Source organism: Ranitomeya variabilis, chromosome 5, assembly GCF_051348905.1.
Source record: "Ranitomeya variabilis isolate aRanVar5 chromosome 5, aRanVar5.hap1, whole genome shotgun sequence".
Classification (NCBI taxonomy): Eukaryota; Metazoa; Chordata; class Amphibia; order Anura; family Dendrobatidae; genus Ranitomeya; species Ranitomeya variabilis.
Genome location: NC_135236.1, coordinates 121,838,315 through 121,864,526, shown reverse-complemented (window position 1 = coordinate 121,864,526; position 26,212 = coordinate 121,838,315). Strand labels below are relative to the sequence as shown.

The window sequence follows — 26,212 nt, the reverse complement described above, 5'->3', positions numbered from 1 at the left end:
TAATCTTAAATACTCACTTGTCTTAAGTCAAACCAAGAAAGGGACTTCAAAGTTAAAATGTAAAAAACAAAACTCTAAAATGTTTTTATTGCTACTGTGAAAAGATGTAGACATCATTTTAAGACCGAACACAGTAGACAACTGGGTTCTCGAGAAGTTCAAGGTTTGCAGGTGTTCATATGAGCACACAGCGGCCTCATTTGTTTTATGGTCGCTGATCTGAATTCCAGTTAATTGATTCTATCCATTTGATAAGGTTGAGAACATAACCGATGGGGGGGGTATTCTTAACAATCTTCTCTTCCTATATACAAGTCTAGAATCATCCAGGGTATGTATGTTCTTTCTCTACAAACCTGACCAGAAAGCCAACTACAGCCAGGAAGCTCCTAATTAATGCTAATTGAATGCTGTGCCGTGTTTGAGATGCACACAGAGCATCATGCACAGGAGACCCGATGGTGCCCTCATTACAGGCTGTGGGTTGCACTTATGCATCTCACACTGCAGTAAGCTGCGATAGATGACACCATGCCCGCTCGTGTTAGATATAAGGCACAGGTACATGGCATCAGCAATCTATCTCATAAGCCATAAGGGATACACTTTTCCTCCTCCCTTTCTTGGAATATAGGAGGGACCACAACAAAACCTTCATTCAGAGTCTTAAGATATTACATGGGTGTCCCTTGAAAATCGGCCTGAGATGATATATAAGAGGAGGGGTACGAGATTGTGGGAGGTGTAAGGTTATAACGAGAAGGAAGGGAAGATAGAGAAGAGCAACAAATCAGGCGGCAGGATAGACCCAGAGACACTAATGTAAAAATGGAATGGGAGAAAGGGGGATGGTGTGACAGGAAAGCAGTGCAGCCGGGTGCTGCTGGATGCCTGGGAGAATGAGCAGCAAGGACTTCTGCAGCAGTCAATTGTGCAGCATTGGTCTGCAAGGCTCAGCTTTGTGTCTGCCGGACACCTTCCTTCATTCATTCGTGCAGATGAGGATGTCAGGAAGAGACATTGATGCTCCTTGGATTGAGGATGCCTGAACCTGAAAGCTGGACCACAGAGAAGAGACATGATAGCGGCACCAGTGCCAGCTTCCACACACATCCTACCAGACAAAACAACACTCCTCTCGGAAGACATCCACCAATAAATCAGACTCGATCACACACACACAACAGTCTGCCTTACTCCAGAGGCACAGCCTAAGAACGATAGGGTCATTTCTCCACATCCACACCGCAATCAATTCGCGACACCCGTTATATGTCTTCGCTGTCATATTATATAGGCATATACCACCAGATTCTTTTTTTTTTTACACACATTTACCATTAATTTTTTTAAAAACCTGAGAGCCAGCTGTTGTCGCTGACAGGCACAAATGACTGTTTGCCTATAGCACCACACATAGGCATCTCGCTGCAGGAAAGATCACATTAACGCACACGCTACAAATATTATGACACAGCCAAACTGAGCAGAGTTATAATAACACCCCAGTGAGCTGTGCATTTCCAGTACAGCACAAGAGCCCATCAGGCGACACCTGCACAGAACATCGAACAATATGATATTAGCCTTATAGTACTGTTATTCTGCGCCGCGCACACCGAGACAACCTTCACCCACCAACAAAATAATCTGCCCATTCTTGCCTAATCTACAGTCCAGTCTGAGCTACAGGTAAGTGGTGGGAGACCAGGAAAAAGGCCAAGGGAGGGGACACTGGCAAGTTCTGGATGAGGGGAGCACAAGGCTCAGCGGTAGGGGGGGAAACACTTGGAGTCCATTAACACTAATCTTTTTTTCTTCCCATCCTTGTGGCATTCACATTAAGCATGGGGAAGGTCATTAGGAACTCATAGAGCTTCTATTTGCACATTTAGGGATTCTGTGATTTATTTTTATGTCTTGTGAGCACAAACACAAGAGAAAAGGAAAAATAGAAATAGTGGTTACAGTCCGGCACCAAAAACGCCTTATGTGTTTTAGCATGTGCTATAATTAAGAACTCGTGGGAAGTCGAAATGCACAAGCGGCCATGTGCCTCCGATTCCTTGTTTTTATGATTCCTTGTTTTTTTAAGGAGATGGAAATAAAATAATATTTTTATTTTTTCAGTTGGTGCCAGGACGGTAACTATTATTTTTATTTTTCCGTTGCCGCTGTTTACTCAAGTGCGTAGATTGGCCTGGAGTTGTGCAAGCATTGGATAGATTTCTCATGCATTTCTCCATTTAGCAATGAGCTGAATTTTTTACCTATTTTTGTGCTTACATTATTAAGTATGTGTGATCCCTACCGTAGAAGAGTAATGTTAACATCATCAAGTCATTGGCTTCAAGTTTGTGTACAGATTACAAAATTAACATGATAGATCAGTTATATTGTAACATGGAGCTTAAGGTATTGGCTTATAGTTAATATTTAAAGGGGTTGTCCATTTTCTCATCCAGCTGGCCCATAGACTGGTACTGGAATGACTTACCTATTGACGTCCTTGCCGCTCCTGTGCCGCCTCACTCCACAACGGAGATGTCCCATCTGCAACACCTGACTGCTGCAGCCAATCACTCGCCTCATTGGTGATACAGCAGACCACTAGGCCGTGTAAACAAACAGTGGTTGGGAGCAATAAAGAGGTGGTGCTGCAGTGGCAGAGGCTTACACAGCTGAGTAATGCTTTTTCTAGTACTTTAGAGCCCCAACACTCTGAGGGCCAAATTGGCCTTAAAATTAGTAGCTACTTTTATGTGTATGGGACTTAGTTTTCACTCGTATTGCCAAAAGGAACAATAAAATGTCCAGGGTTGTCTTCCCAGACTGTATCTGTGTCGCGACTCCCACTTTTATTTTTGTTTTGTTTTTTATGGAAAACTGGAAATATCTCTTAATAATAAAGTCCAAAGAAAGTATTAAAGATCTACATTTTTCTCTTTTGGTTTCATTCCCAGTGATCCATAAAAATGTATGTGAAAAACACAATACAAATACATTGTGTTGACCTGGTCTTAAAATCAGCTTCCAACCTCGTGCATATGGGCACATTCTTGCTCCATATAACCTCTAAGACTTGTACTGTTCTGGTATGTATTATATGTTTAACGTATTATTCTATATGTTGTGTTAGAGTCTATATCTGATTATTGACCAATTTGCAGCTTTGTATGCCGAATGAAGGAGCTTTTATGCCATAATAATACTGTGGAATATGGCTCCATATGAAGAGCCTGAGCTCAGTACGAGTCTCTTTGTGCTACTGTGCAGCCTCCTAGACACAGCTCTGTGCTCTGCCTTTGTCCTATTTCATCCATCTAGAGACTTGCTGCTAATAATCCAGGTTCATATTTTACATGAATCCACTTTACTTTATTATGTCTTTGCATAAGACTATATAATTTGTGCCCTTGTGATTGGAGGACTATATTTTTTTCCAGCATTTAATTGTAAGTAACATTAAAGGAAAAGTTAATTTTGGTAATTATACTGTTATTCTGCATAGTTGAATATTATTGTACTTGAATCCCATGGTGAAGTGTGGTTTGCTCCCATAACATAAATAATGCCTAAAAACCCCCTTTAGCAAGTACTATTGTCCCCTTCGGATTGTCCCACCAAAAGTAATAATGCCACCTTTGAGCCACTTCGGCAAAAAAAAATAAGGTTTAAACTCACCTAATCCTCTTCTTCCCTATACACAGAGGAAGTCGGCACAGGTGGTGCAACGCAGTGACATCATTGTGGATCGCCCCCATGGGGCCGTGGGGTACTCGGTACCGGGTCCTGCGGTTCACAGGGGGATGTCACGGTGGCTGACCTGGTCCATGGCCCTGGGACGTCTGTGTAAAAGGGAAAGGTCGTTAAAGGGATATAGTTTGTGTTCGTGACGCCACCTGTGGTATTCGGTCAGGGTGACAGACGCTGCTTTAAGGGGTCCGCTGGGGTGATGTTATGGCAGCTTGATGGTATACCTTCCCACAGGTGAAGTATGTCCCCAGGGCTTCCCTGTGTGTAGATGGTGGATGGTGAGAGGCGCAGAGAAGAACGAGGATACAGGGTTGCAGTCTCTTTACCTTTACTGAAGACTTCAGCATCCACAGTCCAGGGCACCAGATCACAGGGCAGGCAGAGTCCGGCCGGTTTGGAGGCAAATCCAGAGTCCCCTTGTCCAGGTGGAAATCAGTAGCCTTCCCTTGCGCTGTTGTGGTGTAGTCCCTTACTACCTATGGCTTCGCATAAGGGTCTCACAGATGTGGTGTCTCTCTTTCTCTGTCCCCCATAGTCGGATAGGACAAAACCTGTATGACTGGTGGCTTGAGGCTGCTAATAGGGACTCTATCATGCCCCGGCCTCTGAGGGGTGCCACCGTGCCTCCTGGGTATAGGCGTGGACAGGTAACTTGCAATTAGCTGTCCTGCCGGTCTCTGAAGTAAAGCATAAAAATCCTTACTCCCTTGGTGTTCCGGCTAACGGGATTCTGCGCCTCAGAAGGAGGCAGCATGTGCAGGGCTGGTCCCCTTCTGGTATCCTCTCCTTTGCTTTGACTTCCTTCACGCTCACTGCAATACAGTTCTGCCTTTCTGTGTGTCTCTTCCCAGGAGCTGTAGCACTTCAGGCTACACGGCTCCTCTGCTTCCTTTCTCTCTGTCTCTCTGATAGGAACTGAGCCTTTCCCTCCAGATCAGGATGTTCTTATCGGGGAGTTCACCTTAAACAGGCTTAGAGCTCCCCCTTCTGGTCTGGAGTGTGAACATGTTGCATGTTTGTGGTACCTGGATGCAGTTCTCCTTCTTTGCCTCCAAACGTAGCATCACTCTCCTTGAGAGGAAAGCAATACCATTGCGACGACCAGAACCCTGGGGCGCCGCAATTGCACCTCCTAAGGTGGGACAATAAAGTCTTATAGGCATTGGTCTACACCAGCCGGCTGCCTACCGGACAGAGAAGAATGGTGGGTATCAGTGATACTTATCAAATCAGTGCTCGCCCAGAGAATTGGGGAACCAGGCCAGAAGTCAGGGCATATGTTCTGCGTGGATCTTCGGTGCTGTTACTAAGGGCACAGAATTTTAAATGAATTAGTATCTGTGTGCATCTGAATTCATTGGTGTACAATTCATTACAAGTACACTTCACTTCGGAAAAAAAAGACAAATAATAATTTGATGATCTCTTTTACACAAAAGCATATATGGGAGAATTCGGACAGAGCTAAAAGCAAATGTTACAGTAAGTACTTGTCTGGCTCAAAAATCCCCATCTCAAATAATAAGTCTCTCTGACCAGGCAAAGAAAGTTTTTACTAATTCAGTCATCTTCATTGCGTAGCTATGGTCCTCCAAAGACACACATGACCTCTACCATTAGCCTAACAGGGCTTATAACAAAGGGTTCAAAGCAGAGAACCCTTCTAACTAAAATCCATTACTGATGAAGTGTAACAAGTGCACTAGCTTGTATTGCTTCTATTGAAAAAGAACTGGGGAGGATGGGGCTTGGGTCATGCTTCCCCTTCTCACACACTTTCTCAGACTTCGGCTTTGGTATCTGTGTTTGCATTACAATGACAAGTCTCTAGAAAGATCAGTGATTACAATGAGATTATACAGCACATCTCTGCACATCGGTCAAAAAACCAGAACAGCTGAAACTTACAAAACCTGCGCCAAGACCATGCATCCTCAAATACCCCAAATGTAGAAAACCTGCGCCAAGACCATGCATCCTCAAATACCTCAAATGTAGAAAACCTGTGCCAAGACCATGCATCCTCAAATACCTCAAATGTAGAAAACCTGTGCCAAGACCATGCATCCTCAAATACCCCAAATGTAGAAAACCTGCGCCAAGACCATGCATCCTCAAATACCTCAAATGTAGAAAACCTGTGCCAAGACCATGCATCCTCAAATACCTCAAATGTAGAAAACCTGTGCCAAGACCATGCATCCTCAAATACCTCAAATGTAGAAAACGTGCGCCTCAAATATCCCAAACGTAGAAAACCTGCGCCACCACCGTGCATTCCCAAATACCCCAAAAGTAGAAAACCTGTGCCACCACCGTGCATCCTTAAATACCCCAAATGTAGAAAACCTGAGCCATCACCATGCATTCTCAAATACCCCAAACATAGAAATCCTGCGCCACAACCGTGTTTCCTCAAATACCCCAAATGTAGAAAACCTGTGCCACCACCATGTATCCTCAAATACCCCAAACGTATAAAACCTGTGCCACCACCGTGCATCCTCAAATACCCCAAATGTATAAAACCTGTGCCACCACCGTGCATCCTCAAATACCCCAAAAGTAGAAAACCTGTGCCACCACCGTGCATTCCCAAATACCCCAAAAGTAGAAAACCTGTGCCACCACTGTGCATTCTCAAATACCCCAAACATAGAAATCCTGCGCCACAACCGTGTTTCCTCAAATACCCCAAACGTATAAAACCTGTGCCACCACCATGCATCCTCAAATACCCCAAATGTATAAAACCTGTGCCACCACCATGCATCCTCAAATACCCCAAATGTAGAAAACCTGAGCCATCACCATGCATTCTCAAATACCCCAAACATAGAAATCCTGCGCCACAACCGTGTTTCCTCAAATACCCCAAACGTAGAAAACCTGTGCCACAACTGTGCATCCTCAAATATCCCAAACGTAGAAAACCTGTTCCACCACCATGTATCCTCAAATACCCCAAACGTATAAAACCTGTGCCACCACCGTGCATCCTCAAATACCCCAAATGTATAAAACCTGTGCCACCACCGTGCATCCTCAAATACCCCAAACGTATAAAACCTGTGCCACCACCATGCTTCCTCAAATACCCCAAAAGTATAAAACCTGTGCCACCACCGTGCATCCTCAAATACCCCAAATGTATAAAACCTGTGCCACCACCGTGCATCCTCAAATACCCCAAATGTATAACACCTGTGCCACCACCGTGCATCCTCAAATACCCCAAACGTATAAAACCTGTGCCACCACCATGCATCCTCAAATACCCCAAACATGGAAAACCTGTGCCACCACCGTGCTTCCTCAAATACCCCAAATGTAGAAAACCTGTGTCACAACTGTGGATCCTCAAATATCCCAAACGTAGAAAACCTGTTCCACCACCATGTATCCTCAAATACCCCAAACGTATAAAACCTGTGCCACCACCGTGCATCCTCAAATACCCCAAATGTATAAAACCTGTGCCACCACCATGCATCCTCAAATACCCCAAACGTATAAAACCTGTGCCACCACCATGCTTCCTCAAATACCCCAAAAGTATAAAACCTGTGCCACCACCGTGCATCCTCAAATACCCCAAATGTATAACACCTGTGCCACCACCGTGCATCCTCAAATACCCCAAGCGTATAAAACCTGTGCCACCACCATGCATCCTCAAATACCCCAAATGTGGAAAACCTGTGCCACCACCGTGCTTCCTCAAATACCCCAAATGTAGAAAACCTGAGCCATCACCATGCATTCTCAAATACCCCAAACATAGAAATCCTGCGCCACAACCGTGCATCCTCAAATACCCCAAATGTAGAAAACCTCCTCCACAACCATGCATCCTCAAATACCCCAAACGTGGAAAACCTGTGCCACCACCATGCATCCTCAAATACCCCAAATGTAGAAAACCTGTGTCACCACCGTGCATCCTCAAATACCTAGTGACTGATTGGTTTCTGTATTAAAATATTACTACAAACATTATTTACCGTAGTCCATATTTAGCAATGCCGTGTTATTCTATATGCTGCATATGATTAAGGCTGCATTCACACTGGCAGTTCTCTCTCTTATAATTCTTTGGAATAAAATGTACAGAAATGTACAGTAACCATTGATTCTACTGGGATTTCTGTGCCATCGGGAGGCTTTAGGTTTCACTCATTTAGGTCTTTGGGCAGAATAGTTGTCTACTGCAAAAACAAGTGAAAACTTGATCAATAGCATTAAACAGCATTAAAGTCATTCAATAGCGAGAACAAACAGATAGCGATTGTGGAAACCTGAGCAATAGCATTAATGTCATTTATCAGCGTGCCAAATATGTGCATGAACACATATTGATTGTACACTAGGGGTATGGGCACCCTGAGCCCTTGTGTTAGAGGGAATCTGTCACCAGGTTTGTGTCCCTCAAAGCAGCATGATTTAGGGGCAGAGACCCTGATTCCAGCGCCGTGCACCTTATTGGGCTACTTGCTGCAGTTTTTATAAAATCACTGTTTTATCTGCTGTAGATCTACCTTTTGACTGAATACTGTGCTCTGTATAACCTTGTTCACACCTCTGATTGGCAGCTTTCTGCCAATGCAATCAGTGATGGGCACGGAGTTATACAGAGCTCATGAATATGGCAGCAGGTTTACTAGTGATCTAAAATCAACATATGTCCCACATATCCCATACCAATAGATGTATAGGATAAGGAAGAGATCCCAATCAATATAATAAAAAATAATATTTATTTATTAATTAATTAAGCCACAATGACAATGAACAACATTAATAAAAAAGCAAAATGCCATTTAGGGGACGTTAGAATACATCATGAAAAATTCATCATAGACAAAAGGGGCAAGGGTAAATGTAAGATAATTTTCTATATATTATAGCAACCAGTTTGATGGTATACAGTACTAGTATTCGCACATAATCATGCATATAAACCCCTTTTTGAAAGACATGATATCTTCAAAAACAGTGATCCTATTCTATACACTCGTAAGGTATAACCAGGCAATGTATCCAAACAGATTATAACAACAATCCTGTGTTAGGTAACATCAAGAGACGCAGGAGACATGTCACTAAAGATGAATTACATTGTCTCCATCAGAATATGTGCCAAGTAAATTCACCTTGTGTATGATAGTATTGGAAAGGATAATTACCAGATGTTAGATTGTGATCCTAGCGTCCCCTCACCTCTCATATATCTGTTATAGATCAGGTTGGGGTGTGATGAGCGAGCTCAGCAGCTGAGCCTGCTCCACACAGGGCTGATGCCGTCTGTGTTACACAGCCGGCAACTAAAATGTCACAGTTAATCACTGCCAGTGGCATTTAAACTGTATGGTTCTGCTAGAGGTCCGTTCCAGGTCACCCCCCACTGCAATGCAGCTGGAGGCTAAGGGTACCGTCACACAGTGGCACTTTGATCGCTACAACGGCACGATTCGTGACGTTCCAGCGATATATTTACGATCTCGCTGTGTCTGACACGCTGCTGCGATCAGGGACCCCGCTGAGAATCGTACGTCGTAGCAGATCGTTTGAAACTTTCTTTTGTCGTCAAGTGTCCCGCTGTGGCGGCATGATCGCATCGTGTAGGTTGTATATGATGTGCGCACAGTAACCAACAGCTTCTACATCGCAAATACGTCATGAAATTATCGCTCCAGCGTCGTGCATTGCGAAATGTGACCGCAGTCTACGACGCTGGAGCGATATTGGAGCGAAGCTGGAGCGTCACGAATCGTGCCGTTGTAGCGATCAAAATGCCACTGTGTGACGGTACCCTTACTGAAGGCCTCATCACTGCCAATTTGGTTTTCCCATAAAGTCTTGTGTGTGGCTAACTTCAAAAGAGACTGTAATTCAAGAAGCACTCCAATAAATATTTTTATATTTTTTAAATAAATCTGTGTATATGTGTATGCAATCTACAGGATGGGCCATTTATATGGATACACATGGGTGGGCCATGTATATGGATACCCGTAAATAAAATGGGAATGGTTGGTGATATCAATTTCCTGTTTGTAGCACATTAGTATATGGGACCGGGAAAACATTTCAAGATGGGTGGTGACCATGGTGGCCATTTTGAAGTCGGCTATTTTTTAATGCAACTTTATAAATGGCCCACCCAGGTGTATACATATACATGGCCCACCCTGTAGTGTGTGTTTGTTAATAAACTTGCCTATCGCCTCCTTCTCCAGGATCGAGCATCGCTCCTCTCCTCTTCTCAGTGAAGTCACGGCACTTCAGACTATCCGGCTTGCTCTAAGCATGACCCGGAAGTGGTTTCCACAAAGTAAGTCTATGGGTCCTCATTCTGACGCCCTATAGTTTCACGTTTTAAAACCCAATTTTCGGTCACGCAGAGCGCAGTGTAACCCCTAGAGACTGCAGAGGGGTGGCGTCACTGAGAAGAGGAGCAGAACGGGACTGGGTTCCGAAAACAGCAGTGGTAGGTGAGTATATTAGGATACACACTACACTACATTACATGCACATATACACAAATTTATTTAAAAAATCTTCATTGGAGTACTTCTTTAAGACGACATAATGCGATATTAAAGGGAGTTTAGTTTTTTCATAATTTTACACTACTTATATTGAAAAACAAGAAAAACATCCATGGAAAAATAAATGGCGCTAAAGAAATAAACTGTCATATGGCTGTCAGGAGAATAATAAAAAAAAAAATATGGCTCTTCGAGATACAGAGATAGATAGAAGGGGATAGAAGATAGAGTACAACATACAAAAATAATAAATCACCCAGTTATTATGGAGTGATAATGGCAGCGTCTGACTATTGTTTAGAATGAACAGAAAATGATCAGCTCAAAAAGTCTGAAAACGGAGGACCATAGGGCAACCAAAGAAAATGTGAGAACAGAGTCCTCCAAAAGTGATTCTCATAATAAAAATCATTTTATTCAGATTCACAAATTTTGTTAAAAAACACAAAAAATTGGAAATGCAACCTAGCCACAAAAATGATGAGAAAAAGCGCAAACAGTGAACGTGATAATGATTTTGTGAAGTAAATACAATAATACAAGTTATACAGGATAATAAACAGCATACAATGACCCAACAGACAGTCTAAAGTAGAATGGGGATAATAAAGATATTAAGATGTGGTGATATTGAATACAATATCATCTATACTGGTCATAATGATCATATGACCAATCTGAAGTACAGGGTGAAGATTAGGTAAAGTGCATAGTGCAAATAGAATCAATAGGATATATAGACAAAATAACTATTAATACAGTATCCAGGTAGATATCAATTCTGTCCGTTTCCATCTGAGGGCAAAAATATATAGAGAACATTTTTTTCATGGTATGATAACATCAATAAAATTCATAGCCTTCAAAGGGAAACCAGAGAACAATGTGCACACCATAACTTGAGATGGTCACATGAAACACAATAACAGCAAGTGAGAATATCAGAGGTAGTTAAAATACAACCTGTCTGAAGACAGGTATCACTATCCTATTGATTCTACTTGCACTATGCACTTTACCTAATCTTCACACTGTACTTCAGATTGATCATATCATATTTAACAAAATTTGTGTATCTGAATAAAATTATTTTTATTATGAGAATCAGTTTTGGAGGACTCTGTTTGTTCTCACATTTTCTTATTGTTTAGAATGACCTACAGGTACTCCACAAGTCTGTTTGCCCCATGTTCTCTACCTTACCTCATATGGCTTTGGTTCTGAGAATATCCAAACACATAGAAACACATAAAGTAGCCACATATGGGACTAGTGTCAGCACCAAGCAAATCTGAGAGCAAGCCAGGGCCCACTGGACTTCAGGACATGATGATCTTAGTAAACGTGCTTTACCCTCATCAGGCCTTGGGGAAAATCGACAAAGCTTCCACAGCTCTCACTCTGACTATGTCACCTAGTGTCAGACTTGTATGTACCTAAAAAAATGTCCCTGATTTGAGGACTTCTGATTTCTTGTGATTTGACAAAATTAAGAAATGGGCATACTGAAATAAATACACTCACCGGCCACTTTATTAGGTACACCATGCTAGTAACGGGTTGGACCCCTTTTGCCTTCAGAACTGCCTCAATTCTTCGTGGCATAGATTCAACAAGGTGCTGGAAGCATTCCTCAGAGATTTTGGTCCATATTGACATGATGGCATCACACAGTTGCCGCAGATTTGTCGGCTGCACATCCCAAAGATGCTCCATACAAGGCAGGATGGATCCATGCTTTCATGTTGTTTACACCAAATTCTGACCCTACCATCCGAATGTCGCAGCAGAAATCGAGACTCATCAGACCAAGCAACGTTTTTCCAATCTTCTACTGTCCAATTTCGATGAGCTTGTACAAATTGTAGCCTCAGTTTCCTGTTCTTAGCTGAAAGGAGTGGTACCCGGTGTGGTCTTCTGCTGCTGTAGCCCATCTGCCTCAAAGTTCGACGCACTGTGCGTTCAGAGATGCTCTTAGGCCTACCTTGGTTGTAACGGGTGGCGATTTGAGTCACTGTTGCCTTTCTATCAGCTCGAACCAGTCTGCCCATTCTCCTCTGACCTCTGGCATCAACAAGGCATTTCCGCCCACAGAACTGCCGCTCACTGGATTTTTTTTCTTTTTCGGACCATTCTCTGTAAACCCTAGAGATGGTTGTGCGTGAAAATCCCAGTAGATCAGCAGTTTCTGAAATACTCAGATCAGCCCTTCTGGCACCAACAACCATGCCACGTTCAAAGGCACTCAAATCACCTTTCTTCCCCATACTGATGCTCGGTTTGAACTGCAGGAGATTGTCTTGACCATGTCTACATGCCTAAATGCACTGAGTTGCCGCCATGTGATTGGCTGATTAGAAATTAAGTGTTAACAAGAAGTTGGACAGGTGTACCTAATAAAGTGGCCAGTGAGTGTATGTGTCATGGGGATACAGCAACAGAGAGGGGCAGAAGACTGCGGTGCCTGGAATCACGCACTCCTGTGCTGGTTAGACGTACTTCACCACCTTATTAAACAGTGCAGTTTTTTTCCTTGCTGGTGGTGCAAGGGTTAATCTGTTCAGTTGAAGCTCCTGGAGCTTTCCTATCTGGATTGTCTCAGCTGTTCAGTGTTGGCCACTTCCCTCTGATATATATGCTCGCCTCTGGCACATAGAAATTGCCAGTGTTAGTTCTTACTGCCTAGCTTCGAGTGGGAGGTGTTGTTCGTGGTTGGTGTTTGGAGATTGTTTAGGAGATTGTTGCTTGGAGTTTTGTCTGTGTGCACATCCTCATCCTCTACTATTTGGTTTCTCCTTCCTTTAACTCCCCTGTAACCCACTCTGTTTGTTTGGTGTGTGTGTGTGTGTATTTTGTATCGTTGGTATTATCATTTATCCCTGTCTATATTCCTTTGTTTATCTGGTTAGTGTATTCCTACACTCTTCAGGTTCCCACTACCTTGGGTGGGGACAGATCAGGGTAGATATGTGAGCATAGCAAGACACGAGAACCTGGCGTCCTCACCTTCAGGAGTAATCCAGGGGTCAGGGATTGACCAGGGCACCCCTAGTTCTAGTTACCTGGTTAGTGCTTGAAGTCCCAACACCCTTTGTAGGACCTCTCTGCAATAACAGTATAGGGGCCCATTGCAGTATAACAGTATAGGGGCCCTTTGCAGTCCAATAATTCATAATAATGCACCCCTTTGTATGTTTGTGACAGAAGATGCTTGCTGCTCTGGAGTAGGGGTGGACCCCTTACCTTGGGCTCCTGTGCAGCCACACATGTTGCATCAATGGTGTGTCCACTCACGGATTTAGAATTGGCATTCTGTGATCTTTGGCAATGTGTCTTGCCTATGTTGTCCCTTGTCTCTTTCTTTATCTCTATGTATAGGCAGGAATTCCTGGCAACCAAATTGGGCTTCCCGTAAGGGGTTTAATAGGATCAAACTTGCCTCCATCAGTGATCTTTTTCGTCCTATAGCTGTGGCTGGTAGATGTGCTTATCATCTAGCTTATGTTCTATAAATATTAATGTCACCAACAACTGCAATCCTTTATTTTGATTTATGATGATATGATAAAAAAACCCTAATTTTCATACCTCACATTTACAGTATTTAGCAGATGTAGTTGGAATAACTATCTTTTAAAGAGGATCTGTCAACAGGTTTTTCTTCACCGTCTGAGAGCCGCAAGATGGAGATAAAAAACCTAATTCCAGCGATGTGTTACTTACTGTGCAGATTGCTACAGGTTTGATAAAATCACTGTTTTATTTGCGGCAGATCTAAAGGTTCTCTGAATGCTGAGTTCTGTATAACCCCACACCACTGATCGACAGCTTTCTTTGTACACTGTGAATAGGCAGAAAGCTGCCAATCATTTGTAGGGGTGTGGCTGGACTACATAGCATCAGAATTACTGTTTCTCTAGTGATAATCTCCTTCTGATAAAATAATGATTTTTCAAAATTACAGCAGGCAGCCCATTAAGTAATACATCACGAGAATCAGAGTCTCTATCTCTACATTATGGTGCTCTCGGATTAGGGGGTCATTGACCTGGTGACAGTTTCCATTTATGTAATGCAAGCAGTGAAAGACGAGCAAAGGCTCAACCAGTAGAGTTAAAAATACACTGATCGTTAGGTGAGTTGCCATGATTTATCTCTGTCTACACTTGTCAGCACATTAGGCGGTTTTTAGTTTGGTAAATGGTATGTTGATAAATATTCCATGTAAGGGCAGGTGCAGGCGGCCGTAGATTCCTTCATCCGAGAGAATCGTGATGATTATGCAAATCACACTTTGATTAAACTGTTGAGAGTTTGATCAAATTGTTAGCATAGTATGATCCGATTCTCTCCCATAAGAGAATTGGAGCACCCTGTGAGGAAAATACGGAGAACAAAATTTCTCCATCTTCTCAATTGTGTCTGCGCAGAAATCAAATGTCATCTGAGTGCAGTCCAGTGATTTCCACGCACTCATTGACTCGCACGGCCGAGTGCCATACGAATTACAGATCAAATTTGAGCATGCAGTGATTTTTTCCTTGGACAGAGGACATGTTCACGGCCTCATAGACTAACATTGATCCGAGCGTTATCCAATATTTTGTTGGATCCACTCGGACCAATAATATGGCCATCTGCATGAGCATGAGCAGCTTGAATACTAGACAAATTAGGCAGCATTATTTATGCACTGTGATACATTTCTAACTTAGAGGGATTTTGACATCTCAGGCATGGGTCCAACCTATCAGGAGAACAATCCTTGGAAGGTTACAGAGTGGTGACGAGACTTATGGAGTTCTATGGGGAGCACTACACACAAGAGGGGCCAACTATGTATTGAAACCAACACTGCTGCTAGCTGATTTGTATGGGGAAATTAGGGTCAGAAGACCCCTGTTCTCCTAAGATTTGCAATTTCCACCTATCAAGCATTTATAATTGACAAATACCATAGATGAGGCATACTAGAAGTCAGGGCAGGGTCTAACGTAGACATCCCTGAAGACCCACCGTGCGGTCATTAACAGTAAGCAATCAATATACAACCAATTTCTAATAATCGTCTCGGAAGGCTTCATCACAGAATGACTTTTCGGCCACGCGGTTACTACCTCTTAGGACCCTAGGCGTACTTACAGTCCTATGTAAAACCACAGGATACACATCATAAAAATGAACTAATTGACACAGTCATCCCTGGTACCATTTTTCTTGGGGTCTTGACCTACATTAATCCTACTTAGTCAGTTTCATAGATGATAGCATTAATGGTAAAAGAATAGAAGGAGTGTGACCGGACAACGACCAAGAGAAAGAGTAGAGAACAGAAGAGACTTCATGTTTTGAGGAGTAACTGCAATCTGTGTTCAGGACCTGGCTGTGTTTCCTTATGTGGCAGAATGCATAATTTCATGAGAATTCTACTTTATGCTAATACTTGCAGATTCTCCTGCTGTAACGTGGCTTATTCTTGCGTTACGTTGTTACTTTCTGCTGCAAGATTAACACTGCAGAGACAAACTGATGCTTTTGGAGCTCTTCCAGGAATTTTAGCAAGAGTTTCACAATGCATAGAAATATAGCCGGTGGATTTTAATGGGGAAAATCAGACTTTCGGTGATGGGTCCTGTCTGTGATAAAAAGAAAATTAGGTCTTATTCAGAAAAACAATTTTAAAATTGTGGGGCGTTCATCCTGAAAAATCATGCAGGCTCACAAATTTTTGGTCTATATGTGTGACCGTTTTAGAATCATGGGCCATTTTAAGGTCTGTTTTAGATCCCTGTTACATACGTATCATCAAGTTCAAATTAGTTGTGTGCTTTTATGGAAACAAAATTTGCTTCCCTCTGGTGCCAACCCTTTGATTATTTAAAAATCAGATTCGATAAACAGCTCAAAATTTGGTGACTTTTAGCTTTTTTTTTTAATGAATCTGAAATAAATTGGCAATTTTCATCCAGAAATCATAGTCCAGTATGGATCAAAACTGGAAGGGTAAATAAAGAAAAAGCCTTTAAAGTAAACCTGTCGTGTTCCCAAACGCTACAAACCTGAAGATAAAGGGTTTATCTGCAGGTTAAAGAAGCATTTCCATGTATATTTTCTAATTAAATTTGTGCATATGTGCATGTAATGGAGTGTGAGTGTATTAATATTTTCTCCAACAGCCACTCTCTCTGGTGTCCAGCGCCATTCTGCTTCACTTCGGCGTGACGTCCCCGCAATTGCGTCTATTCGGATCACTCTGTGCTCTATGCAGGAGCCAGAGTTCTCTTTTACAATGTTAGCCTTGTTCCGATGCTCCATAGACTTACATTGTAAAAGCCACTTCTGGGTCACGTTGGGCGCAGCAAGATCCGGAGAGTCTGCAGAGTGATGACACCACTGAGAAGCAGAGTAGAACGGCACTGGACACCGGAGAGAACAGTGATAGGCGAGCATATTAATACACAATGAGGTTAAAAAAAAATATTCATGTTAGTGCTTCTTTAATAGCATTACAACACTGTTCAGACTACCTACTGAAAGCGCGACTACAGGGACAAAATAAACTTTATTCCTCCTGGGAGGAAACAGCTTACAGTCATGGAGGCGGGATTAGAGTGAGTGGTTTCTCTAACCACGCCCTAGCACTTTGATTGACAGCTTGTTCTGCAGTGCATCTGTCCAGAGGGAGCTGTCAATGTTCCAGGCGATCTTACAGTCATTGCTCACAGTGCTGCGATAGGTGACTACAGCCGCTCTGGGTATGTACTGTGACTGAAATCCGGTCATTCCCAGGAGGAATAACGTTCCTTTTCTCCCTATAGCCACGCTTTTAGGAAGCTGCACAGCGTTGTAATGCTATTAACCTGCACATAAACCCTACAGCTGTAGGTCCATTTCATGAGGTCCATGTTAGGCCTCATTGATATGGACATTTTTTTTTCTGGCAGTTGAATAAAATGGACCAACTTCCATCAGTATGCTGGATCAGACTCTCATCAGCGTTTGCTCAATGGTTCCATTTTTACCCTCAATCATTTTCTCATATGCCATGGTTCCGTGATTTTTAACGAACCTATAGACTTTCATGGGTGATATTGATCTGTGACTTGGATCAAAAACGGACATGTATCTGTGACATGTGATTTTGCAAAAAAAAACATGGACATGTGAACAGCACAAATGAGTATGATAGGTATCTGTCCTATTCGTATGAACACATATGTGAAAAATGTACTTTTGAATGAGGCCCAAAGACTCATTCACATACACTTTTTTGGCTGCATTTTTCATCAGTGTTCTTACGTGCACCTATTCTGCCCTTTTTTCAAGAGTTCTATTGAATTTATAAAGAATAATTGTGTTTTAGAACAAGTTTATTTAGATGAGTCATAGATCATGTTATTTCCAGATTTATGATTAGTTCCAAATTAGTAAAACAGATCATTTTGGGACCGCTTGAATGGGTCAGAGCTGCAAACACAGACAGAGGCCCATGAACATACGATGATCTCAGGCGATAAATAGTGATCAAAGTCTATCCAGCTGTCAATGAGATAAAAGCCCATCTATGTCTTTTCAAAATTTTTATGATATTCTAGCTTCATAAAAAACAAGATCATTAGGGACTTTGTAAACTGCAGTGAATCTTTTAGTTCTTAGTTAAACAAATCCTTTGAAACCAATTGAACTTTTGATCTTGGGAACTGTGGAGTGATGACCTTTCGGAGGACAGAAACTGGCATTATATTAGCATAAAAATCCATGTAAACTCATAATTGCTAATTTTATGACAAATAGTGCTACAAGATGTCTTTGAGGGCTGATATTGACATTTAAAGACTGATTTTGCAAATCTATAGAGAGGGAAATGTGCAGCTTTGGAAAAAATTAAGAGACCACTGCACAGTTTTATAAAAATCAGCTTCTCTACATGTCTGACAGCCATTCCATTCCAGTGTCTGTTGAATTCCAACCAGAGTACACCTCAATTCTACTTAATGTGCTTCTGATTCGATGATCACCTGAACTAAGCCTTATTTAACAAACGAAAGTATAAAAAACCCTGTTGTGGATAGGAATGAAAAAATAACTTTTAACCATGCCAAAGGAGTTGAAAAGAAAAGTCTTGAGTGAGGAAAAGAAGGGCTCAATTCTGGCTTTACTAGCAGAGGGATACAGTGAGCATCATGTTGCCTCCATCCTTAAAAATTTCTAAGACGGCAGTCCATTACAACAAGGTCAAGCAGCAGAATTGGGGACAACAAAGCTACAGACCGGCAGAGGGCAAAAATGTCTCTCCAATGACCGTCATCTTATTCCAATGTCACTCAGCAACCGCAGGATGACATCAAGTGACCTACAAAAGGAATGACAAATGGCAGCTGGGGTGAAGTGCACGGCAAGAACAGTTCGTAACAGGCTCCTAGAGGCAGTACTAAAGTCATGTAAAGGTAGAAAAAAGCCTTTCATCAATGAGAAGCAAAGGAGAGCCAGGCTGAAGTCTGCCAAAGACCATAAGGATTGGACCATAGAGGACTGGAGTAAGGTTATCTTCTCTGGTGAGTCTAATTTTCAGCTTTTCCCAACAAAGGTCATCTAATGGTTAGACGGAGACCTGGAGAGGCGTACAAGCCGCAGTGCCTTGCACCCACTGAGAAATTTGGTGGAGGATTGGTGATGATCTGGGGATGCTTCAGCAAGGCTTCAATTGCGCAGGTTAATCTTTGCGAAGGACATATGAATCAAGCCACATACAAGGTTATCCTGGAAAACAGCTGATTCCTTCTGCTCAGGCAATGTTCCCCAACTCTGAGGACTGTTTTTTCCAGCAGGATAATGCGCCAATGCCACATGATAAGCATGCCAAAGCCGTGATTAAAAATCATGGTTATTCCACAAAATATTGATTTCTGATCTCTTACTGAATGAAAACATTAGTATTGTTGTTTCTAAATGATTATGAACTTGTTTTGTTTTTTTTTTTGCATTATTTCAGGTCTGCAAGCACTGCATTGTTTTGTTATTTTAGCCTTTTGCATTTTCAGAAAATAAATGCAAAATGTATTGCTTGGAACTTTGGAGACATGTTGTCAGTAGGGTTGAGCGAAACGGATCGGACATTTGCAAAAATCGCCGACTTTCGGCAAAGTCGGGTTTCGTGAAACCCGACCCAATCCCAGTGTGCGATCGGCCAGGCTGTCGGCGATCTTCACGCTAAAGTCGCGTTTCGTATGAAGCTTTCAGCGCCATTTCTCAGCCAATGAAGGTGGACGCAGAGTGTGGGCAGCGTGATGACATAGGTCTCGGTCCCCACCATCTTAGAGAAGGGCATGACAGTGATTGGCTTGCTTTCTGCGGCGTCACAGGGGCTATAAAGGGGCGTGCACGCCGACCGCCATCGTACTTCTGCCGATCGTAGCATAGGGAGAGGTTGCTGCAGCTTCGTCAGAAGCAGGGATATAGTTAGGGAGGAAATATTAACCCCCAAACCGCTTGTGCTGTAGCGATTTCCACTGTCCAACACCACCTTTTCTTTGCAGGGACAGCGGAGGCTAGATTTCTGTGCATCAGCTCTGTAGCTTATAAGGCTCCCTGATAGCTGCATTGCTGTTTGTACGCCGCTGTGCAAACCAACTGCTTTTTTAAAAGCAAAAGTCCTGTTGCTCCTTTCTGCACAGTTCTATTGTTTATTTGTCCACACTTTGTGTGCAGCAGTCCTTTTTTTTTTTTCCAGTCTTCCACTTATACTGTGTAGTGTAATACAGTGGGCCTGATTTTTGCAGCAGTCTCCCACACATATAGAAAGGGAGATTTAAATTCACAACAAATTTACATACACCTTCTACCTTGTTTTACAGTACCATATAACGGTTGTTAGTTTGGTTACACTTTCCCAAGAATGAGGAAGTCTGGTGGAAGAGGTCGTGGCCATGGGCGGTCATTGCCACCTGGTAATGATGGTGGTGGTGGTAGTGGAGCATCTGGTGGTAGTGGGAAAAGCAAAATAGCACCTAAGGCTCGAGTTGTTGAGCCAGCGTCATCGTCTGGCTACACAAGGCCTCGAAAGCTCCTTTTCTGGGAGTAGGAAAACCGCTTTTAAACATGGAGCAGCAGGAAAAAGTTTTGGCTTTCCTTGCTGACTCAGCCTCTAGCTCTTTCGCCTCCTCTTCAGGAAAGTTCAAAATTTAAAAGCAGCGAGTCGTCAGTGGATGCTCCCGGTCAGGAACAAGTCGCTTCCTTGTGTCCTTTACCCAGAACAACAGTGAAGGATGCGTCAGGCGACACAACAGGTTACTCCATGGAGCTCTTTACACATACCGTGCCTGGGTTAGAAAGGGAAATTGTTAACAGGCCATTACAAGATGAATCGGACATGGAGTGCACAGATGCACAGCCACAGCTAGATTATTATGCTGTTCCATTGACTCAGATCACAACATTGCCCTCGCAGTGTACTGAGCCAGAATCTGACCCTGATGAGACTATGGTGCCCCGTCCCGAACGCTATAGCACCTTACACGGTGACACAGAGGAAGGTGCACAGGACATTGAAGAGGAGGTGATAGATGACCCAGTTGTTGACCCCGATTGGCAGCCATTGGGGGAACAGGGTACCGCTGGCAGTAACTCTGAAGCGGAGGAGTATGAGCCACAGCAGGCATCAACATCGCAACAGCTTTCATCTGGCAGGCCCGTCTCTGGCCAAAAACGTGTGTCAAAACAAAAAACAGTTGTAGGACAGCGTGGCCATACGGTGAAAGTAGCATAGCGTGCAATGCCTGAAAAGGTATTCGATAGTAGGAAGAGTGCAGTCTGGCAATTTTTTAACCAAGATCCGAATGATCAGTGCAAAGTTATCTGTAAGAAATGCTCAAGGACCTTTAGCAGAGGGCAGAATGTCAAAAATTAAAATACAATGTGCATGCGTAGACATTTAACCAGCATGCACTTGCAAGCCTGGACTAACTACCAAACGTCACGTACCGTTGGTGCACCTGCTCAGAATGAAGGTAGTCAGCAACGCTACATTGCTTCCCTCACTGTAAGCCCACCGTTTAGGACACCACCTGCAGCAAATGTGGAGGTATCATCGCAAGGCCAAAGCAGTCAGGGAATCACCAGGTTGTTGGTAGGAAACACTGTATGTAGGCCAACGGCAAGATTACCCTCACCAACCCTCTCTCAATCTGCCATGTCCACCACCACCCCCGCTAGTTCCACCATATGCAGCTCTCCAGTCCAGCTCACCCTACAAGAGACTCTCGTTAGGAAAAGGAAGTACTTATCCTCTCATCCGTGTACACAGGGTTTGAACGCCCACATTGCTAGACTAGTCTCGTTAGAGACGATGCCCTACCGGTTGGTTGAAAGCGAAGCTTTCAAAGCCCTGATGGCCTATGGTACCACGCTATGACCTACCCAGTCGACACTTCTTTGCGAGAAAAGCCATCCCAGCCCTCCACCAGCATGTCAAAGACCGCATTGTCCATGCACTCAGGCAATCAGTCAGTAGAAAGGTGCACCTCACAACAGAAGCATGGACCAGTAGGCATGGCCAGGGATGTTACGTGTCCATCACAGCACACTGGGTTAATGTGGTGGATGCAGGGTCCACAGGGGACAGCCATAGTGGGACAGTTCTGCCTAGCCCACGGTCTAGGAAACAGTTAGCTGTAGGCGTTCGCCACCCCTCCTCCTCCTCCTCCAGCAGAAGTGAAAGCTCGTCCACAGAGCGTATTCGCACGACCACTCCATCCGCAGCTGCCAGTGTTGCACACGAGGTGTCCCACTATGGAACAGCTAGTGGTAAGCGTCAGCAGGTTGTGTTGGGAATGAAGTGTTTGGGCGACAACAGACACACCGCGGAAGTTCTGGCCGAGTTCTTGCAGCAAGAAACTCATTCATGGCTGGGCAGTGTATATCTTGAGTCAGGCAAGGTAGTCAGTGATAACGGAAGGAATTTTATGGCTGCCATAGCCCTTTCAGAACTGAAACACATACCTTGCCTGGCTCACACCTTGAACCTGGTGGTGCAGTGCTTCCTGAAAAGTTATCCGGGGTTACCAGCCCTGCTTCTGAAGGTGCGAAGACTTTGCTCGCACATCCGCCGGTCGCCCGTACACTCCAGCCGTATGCAGAACCATCAACGATCGTTGAAGCTTCCCCAGCACCGCCTAATAATAGATGTTGCAACAAGGTGGAACTCCACACTGCACATGCTTCAGAGGCTGTGCGAACAGAGGCGTGCTGTAATGTATTTGTGGGAGGATACCAATACACGGGCAGGCAGTTGGATGGCAGACATGGAGTTGTCAGGTGCGCAGTGGTCGAAGCTACAAGACCTCTGTCAAGTCCTTCAGTGTTTTGAGGAATGCACATGGCTGGTAAGTGCAGACGACGCCATCATAAGCATGAGCATCCCACTAATGCGTCTGCTGATGCAAAGTTTGACGCACATTAAGGAGCAGGCGTCTGCAGCCGAGGATGAGGGAAGCCTTCATGACAGTCAGCCATTGTCTGCTCAGGGAACTCTCCTGGACGAGGTGGTGGACGAAGAGGAGGAGGAGGATGATGGGGATGAATATTTATGGAAGGAGGATGCTTCTCAGGGGGCAATAGAAACTGGTGGTGTTGCAAGGTCAGGTACAGGGTTTTTGCAGGAGACAAGTGATGTTGATTTGCCAGAAAGTGCTCCTCAACCCAGCACAAGCAGTGATTTTACACCTGGAACATTGGCCCACATGGCTGATTATGCCTTGCGTATCCTAAAAAGGGACCCCCGCATTATCAAAATGATGACCGATGACGATTACTGGTTGGCCTGCCTCCTGGATCCACGCTATAAAGGGAAATTGCAAAATATCATTCCACATGAGAACCTTGAGCAAATATTGGCTACCAAACAAGCAACTCTTGTAGACCGTTTGGTTCAGGCATTCCCAGCACACAGCGGCGGTGATGGTTCTGACACGAGCTGCAGGGGGCAACATGGCAGAGGTGTTAGAGGTGCACAAATCAGAAGTGGCGTTGGACAGAGGGGTTTTATGACCAGGTTGTAGAGTGATTTCGCAATGACCGCAGACACAACAGGTACTGCTGCATCAATTCAAAGTGACAGGAGACAACATTTGTCCAGTATGGTTACGAACTATATTTCCTCCCTTATCGATGTTCTCCCTCACACGTCACTCCCCTTTGATTACTGGGCATCTAAAATAGACACCTGGCCTGAATTGGCAGAATATGCATTACAGGAGCTCGCTTGCCCAGCTGCTAGTGTGCTATCAGAAAGAGTATTCAGTGCTGATGGTTCAATACTGACCGAAAAAAGGACTCGTCTGGCTACCCAAAATGTTGATGATCTAACCTTCATTAAAATGAACCAATCATGGATTTCTGATTATTTTGCCCCACCTTCCCCTGCTGACACGTAGCTTTCCTGTAAAAAGGTCTTGCATTTGGCCTCCTCTTACTGACTGCTCCAATTCCTCCATTTGCAGCTGCTGAATGTCCACCATAGGCCATTTTTACACCTCCCTAAATGGGCTGACTCCCCCCATGGGGCCGTGGTCACCACTTGGCGCAAGCACCCGTGCGAGTGCCGTTTGCCTGGACAGGTGGGTGTGCCCACTTTTGGCCGACGGCACTGGCACAGGGTCCCTCATAGTACAATGAAGTGTCTCTGGCGGTGGTGGTGCACACCCAACGTCAGACACACCATCGTAATATGAGGGGCCCTGGGCCAGTACCACCGCCCACGACAGAGTGTTCCCCCCCAGCTCAAACAGTGCTCTACCACTTGCAAAACTTACCTCTCACTGCTCCACCACTGTTTAGTCTGTGCTGTTAAATCCTTCAATGGCACTGCCAATACAAATTTGTTGAAATGATAGATGATAGTAAAAATATACAGGGGCTCTGCCCTCCATTTAGACCTGTGAATACTGTGCGCGAACTACCACTGTCTGCTACTCAGAAGAGGATCCCACCCCTGTACCTAGCTTTGTCACCTGTTTATTTAGGAACATTTTTTTGCAGACATTTAGCCCACTTTACTATTTTGGCCAACTTACTGTGTCAGCCACTTCTTCCTGTTGTCCTCCACCGAACAAAGCAGTGCCGCCAGTTTACTCCTGTTACCAGTTTAGAACTGCATTGAGCCTACTTTTTTATTTTAGGCCTACTAAGTCTGTCTGCGCCACTCCTTGCAATCGTACTCCGCTGACCAAACCAATGCTGCCTGTGTACTCCTGTAACCTATTTTAAACTGCATTGAGCCTACTTTTTTATTTTAGGCCTAGTAAGTCTGCGCCACTCCTTGCAATCGTCCTCCGCTGACCAAACCAATGCTGCCTGTGTACCCCTGTAACCTATTTTCAACTGCATTGAGCCTACACTTCTATTTTAGGCCTACTAAGTCTGTCTGCGCCACTCCTTGCAATCGTCCTCCGCTGACCAAACCAATGCTGCCTGTGTACCCCTGTAACCTATTTTAAACTGCATAGAGCCTACTTTTTTATTTTAGGCCTAGTAAGTCTGCGCCACTCCTTGCAATCGTCCTCCGCTGACCAAACCAATGCTGCCTGTGTACCCCTGTAACCTATTTTAAACTGCATTGAGCCTACTTTTTTATTTTAGGCCTAGTAAGTCTGCGCCACTCCTTGCAATCGTCCTCCGCTGACCAAACCAATGCTGCCTGTGTACCCCTGTAACCTATTTTAAACTGCATAGAGCCTACTTTTTTATTTTAGGCCTAGTAAGTCTGCGCCACTCCTTGCAATTGTCCTCCGCTGACCAAACCAATGCTGCCTGTGTACCCCTGTAACCTATTTTAAACTGCATAGAGCCTACTTTTTTATTTTAGGCCTACTACCTGTGTCTGTCTGCGCCACTCAATACAGCTGTCCTCCACTGAACAAAGCTGAGCTTCAATCTTCAGGCTTTCGGCCTATATTTTGAATATGAAACTGCATTTAACCTACTAGTTTGGTTGGGCCTACTAACGGTGTCTGCCGCTGCTTGTTGTTCTCCACTGAACAAAGCTGAGCTTCAATTTTCAGGCTTTCAGCCTATATCAGATATTTAACTGCATTTGGCCTACTTGTTTGGTTGGGCCTACTAACGGTGTCTGCCACTGCTTGTTGTTATCCTCCACTGAACAAAGCAGTGCCGCCTGTTTACTCCTGTTACCAATTTTGAACTGCATTTGGCCCACTTTATTATTTGGCCCTACTAACTGTGCCTGCCACTCATTACAGTTGTCTTCCACTGAACAAAGCAATGCCGCCTGTTTAGTCCTGTTACCACATTTGAACTGCATTTAGCCTACTTTATTATTTGGGCCTACTAACTGTGTTTCCTTCTCATCCTGCCCATTGCCCAGCCACTGCTAGATGAGTCTGCTGGTACATTGACCCAGACCACTACATTCCCCTTGAACTCTACACAGCCAGAATCTGACCCTGCTGAAAGTCAGGTTCCCCTTCCCGCATACTATACCACCTTACACGGGGACAAAGAGGAAGGTGCAGATGAAAGTGCAGGTTCCTTCATCAGGTGGGGGGGCATACTCGTTGGCGACGTCACTGGCACAGGGACCCTCATAGTATGCAAAAGTGTCTCTGCTGGTGGGAGGCGCCCCCGCCGTCCAACACACTGCCGTACTTTGAGGGGCCCTGTGCCAGTGCCAATGCGAACGAGAGTGCCCCCCTGCTTGCTCAGGATAGCAGCACTTGCAAAGTTGAAATACTTACCTCTCCCTGCTCCACCGCTGTGACGTAGTCCGCGTTTCCTGGGCCCACGGAAAACTTGAGCCAGCCCTACCCCCCCCCACAACTTTAGCCAAATGACCCCCAATTTTCAATGCCTAACTATTATTATAAGGCAAATTAAGATTGACAAGCTTAAGT

At 44.1% G+C, this 26,212-nt stretch overlaps 1 protein-coding gene across 1 annotated transcript in view; it reads left to right on the top strand.

The window, feature by feature from the left end:
* The first annotated feature begins 746 nt into the window (after positions 1–746).
* Positions 747–26,212, top strand: part of MINAR1 (membrane integral NOTCH2 associated receptor 1) — a 110,962-nt gene continuing 85,496 nt past the window's right edge. The window contains exon 1 of the mRNA XM_077263166.1: positions 747–1,692. The gene's annotated coding sequence lies outside the window, so the exon portion shown is untranslated. The remainder of the gene's footprint in view (positions 1,693–26,212) is intronic.